The sequence below is a fragment of the Myotis davidii genome, unplaced genomic scaffold (genome assembly GCF_000327345.1).
Source record: "Myotis davidii unplaced genomic scaffold, ASM32734v1 scaffold370, whole genome shotgun sequence".
Lineage (NCBI taxonomy): Eukaryota > Metazoa > Chordata > Mammalia > Chiroptera > Vespertilionidae > Myotis > Myotis davidii.
This window is the reverse complement of record NW_006288615.1, coordinates 4,326,590-4,330,694: the sequence shown is the minus strand read 5'-3', so window position 1 is coordinate 4,330,694 and position 4,105 is coordinate 4,326,590. Positions and strand designations below refer to the sequence as shown.

Genomic DNA, 4,105 nt, shown 5'->3' with positions numbered 1-4,105 from the left:
ACACCAGCTGTCAAGCTCTCAGCTCAGGTGCCGGGACGCAGAGTAAAGGACCAGTGAGTGTGTCCTGCTCGGGGTTAAACTCCTCGGACCAGGTGCTCAAGGTAACGCATGAACATTTCTTGACACCAAGACAAGCTTCTCCGCCACGTCGATGAGCGAGGAGTTAGAAGCAGGGTTTGAGACTTAAAGTAGATCATTTCAAGGAGCTGAAGAAGAAACAGCATTTTAAAATCTGCAATTGGAATAGACGAAGCAGGGGTGCCAGGGTGGGAGTGGAGGGGGGGTCTTTTGAGAAAACATTTTGCCCTGACTCCAGCCCAAGAGTGCTCCAGCCCCTGGGTGAGAGAGGGAAGGAGATTGCTTTGCATCTTGAAAATTCACACAGTGGTCAATTTGGCCTATATGACCCTGCTCTGCCCCAGTTTCGAGCTCCAGGCAATAAGAACCCATTTCTTCCCTTTTATCCAAATTACCGAAACTTGGCTTGAGGAGATAAATAAGTTCTGAGTGATTTGTGACCGCTTTTAGGTGGTAACGGGGATGGGAAGAAACACACATCACAGGCCCGCTTGGGTTCGCAGAACTGCTCCATCTGCCTTCTATTTCAGGGGGTGAGAAGCCCACCCCCAGGCGGGAGGGACGCCTGGATGCTGCTTAAAAGCATGATGGCTGCAGGTGATGAAGTGTACTGGAAAGAGGCCCTGAACAGTGATGGACAATTAGGATTATTAGAAGTACTACCAGCCCACAGAGTGAGCCCAGAGTGGGAAGGGATTCAAATGTCAGAGGCAAAAATAGCTGAGCGACCCTAGATGATAACTAAATATTTGCCCCGAAAGTAAGCTGATGGGAAGGACATTTTCCAAAGGGGAGAGTGGGTACCACAGTACAATGATCCTGGAAGCCCCATCCTGTCCATCAAACCGAGACAAGCTGACTTCCAGGCCTTGGGCCAGGGGCTGCAAACTCACACACGCTGAGAAGGCAAAGCCCCATGCAGGAGGAATTCAGTCCAGTAAAAATCGTGTTAGGTAACGAGGAAACCGGTGCCTGTGATGATGGGACTCTAGTCAGTTTGGGTGAGTCATTCTACCCAATGACCAAGGGCAGGCTTTCTGCTCAGCTTTCTCCTTATATTCATTCTATCTATAATGATGAATCTCAAGTAGGAAAGTATTGGACCACTCACCCAATAAAGAATTCCTATTTTTAACAAGTTTACAATTACGCACATGTGACAATAGCTAACATTCACTGTTACACCGTTTCCTCCTTAGTGAAGCCCGACCCCCAACCCTGGTCACTCTGTCACACATCCTGTCTTGTTTTCATCATTGCATTGATCACTACTTGATGGGAGCTTCTTCTTCATGGTGTCACACGGTTTTGATCCCCTCTGTCCCCCCGCCAGCCTGGAAGCTTCCCCAGTGCTTCCCCGGGGCCTGGAGCAGAACCTGGCTCGTGGGAGGGCTCAATAAAAGCCCAATGAACAAATGTCGAAGGAGTCACTTCTTTACACGTGGACGTGCTCCGTTTGCATGAGGTTTCTCTCTGATCCCTGCGGTCGTTATTCTGCTACCCAAGTTCATGGCCAGCCATCCCTGCACATCAAACCTAATAGGAGGTCTTTCTGCTGTATTCTGTTCTCCAATGGCTGCCATCGGAGCAGCTCCCTCTGCAGAGGATAAGCCATTCGATGGCAATCCTTTCCTGATACGTGAGCTCAGACACAGCCTCTCACATTTACATTCTCACTTTACCCATTGATTTATTCCTTTGTTCATCACTTGACTCATTCATCAGCCTAACACTGACTCGGTGCCAACCACATCCTGGCCTAATGCTGGACATTGAAGTCACCAAGGCAACATGACCAAGTAGCACTGCAATAGCCTGGGATGGGGGAGAGAAAACTGCCCTCCCACCATGTTCCTAGGAAGCAAAACCCAGATGCAAGTGAGCAAACAGCTGAGTGAAGCTGGGGTCTGCAGTAAAGGTGGGGGAGGGGAGATTGAGCACCTGGGCGGGGAATTTCCAGAGCCTGGCAGAGAAGTGGCATTTATCTTATAAAAATGTGGGCATTGAAGGGCTTTACCTGAGTTATTGCCAGGTTTGTCTTTTAGGAAGGTTATCCTTGAGTTTCCCCAGTGGTCAGGTTATAAATGGGGGAAAGGGAACCATTTAATCCCAACAAGAGATGGCAGACGGGAGGGAGGGATGTTATAATCTCAGAAAGCCTGGGTGACAGGATTGAAGAAATAAGAGGAATCGACCAAGCGGTCAGTTACTTCTGAGGAGTGAGGTCCCGTTACCTCTATTTCACCATCATGTGCAGTAGAAACCCTCTCACCAACACCATCAGAACCAGCGGGATGTTAGTGTCTTTGAAGAGCAGCAAAAGTGTAGGCTCTTGAGAAGCATCCCATTTAGATTGCTATGGTAAACAAAACATGGCCCCCACAAAGATGCCCATGTCCTAATGCCCAGCACCTGTGAACACGTCAGGTTACATGGCAAAGAGGAGTTAAGGTTGCTAAACAGCTGGACTTAAGATAGGGAGATTTTCCTGGATTACCCAAGGGGTCAATGTAATCACAAGGGTCCCCTTAAGGGGAAGAGGCAGGAAGGAAAGACAGTGCCAGAGATGTGACAATGAGTACAATTAGAGAGATGCTACAAGGAAAAGGTCAGGAACCAAGGAATGTGTGAGGCCTCTTGAAGCTGAAAAAATCAAGTAATTGAGTCCCCCTTACGGCCGCCAGAGGGGAACACAGCCCTGCCAACACCTTGATTTTTGTCCCATGAGACCTGTGCTGGCCCCGAATGTTCTTTTTTTTTTTTCTTTTTTTGACCTTGAATGTTCTTAATTGCAGACTTTGGGTTAAGGATCAGCTCCAATTTATACATCATTAGCCTTTACACAAAAATGTTATAACCAACAACCAAGACTGAATGTGCATCACTGCGGACTCCTGGCAACTGCAGGTACAGTGGTGTATGCTTTTACTGTTTGGGCCCCTGACTAGCTTTTTCTAGTCCTGGAATGGGGTAAATCATCTAGACTCAACTATGTTCAATGCCTCTTGCTCATTTTCCCGTAGACCAGAGACAAGTGCAAAACTAAATTAAAAGTCCCTATGTGATGTGATTTCTCAGGTGTAGACAACCTTCACCTTAGAGAAGATGGTGACCAGCACCTGTGCCTCCCCTGGATCCTGGCCGCACCAGTGCTGATAAATATTGGCTGACTGATCATCTGTGTACCATGAGGCCGGCATCAATGGCCATGCTGCGCACCATGACGTGGAACTAAGATCAAACATGGGCTCTCTGCCTGAGCTTCCAATTCCCTGGAACTTGAACTCCTTCCTTACCTTGGAGAGAAGAAGTCTTCTTTATCAGGAGACTTTGTCTGCAAGCAATTCTGTTTCTAGGGTCAAGGAACAGAAAGTCATTCACCGTGGACTAACAACAGGCCCATCCTACTCACCCTGCAGGGACGACCAAAAAGGCGTATGAGACTTTCCTTCACAACTCTCCTTCGATTTTCAGGGAATGGAATGGAGCCACCAGTGGCTAAGCTGAAAACTCCCTCTCATGCCAACCCTGGACCCACCTTCCGAAGCAGGGCGGTTCCCGAGGCGTGGTGGGACAGGCAGTCCTGCTCATCGAAGTCTCCTGTGGTGTCACCAGTTGGGGTCAGAGTCCAGTGGAGTCAGAAGATGAGAAGAGAGCACCCACATCATAGGCTTCTCTGATGCCCATATTGACAGAGACTCTCCCGCCACTGAAAGCAATTGAAAGCCATTATTGAAAGCAATTTAAATTCCAAATACACTGAATTTTAGAGAAAAAACTGCCATGAAACGACACTTTTATGAAAAATATATGAGGATGCTTCCAGTAATTATAGATCAGTGAGGGTATGATTCTTTCATTGGCCATTAATTTATATCAATTATTTATCAAGTCCTGTGATGCTGTGTGCTTAAAACCACTTAGGACTGGGTGCTTAATGTGTTCTTTAAAGGGACAGGTTACAGACTCCACTTTGAGAATTTCTTTCTCTCCTACGACCGACATGGGAAGAAAGAATAAGCTGTTT

General features: G+C 47.5%; 1 long non-coding RNA gene across 1 annotated transcript; it reads right to left on the bottom strand.

Annotated features, from left to right (window-relative positions):
• On the bottom strand, positions 1-3,778 carry LOC107182617. Its single transcript, XR_001513348.1, has 3 exons — positions 3,617-3,778; positions 3,375-3,430; positions 1-206 (listed from the first exon to the last, which is right to left on the bottom strand). It is a non-coding gene; the product is annotated as an uncharacterized LOC107182617 (long non-coding RNA).
• Positions 3,779-4,105: the final 327 nt, after the last annotated feature.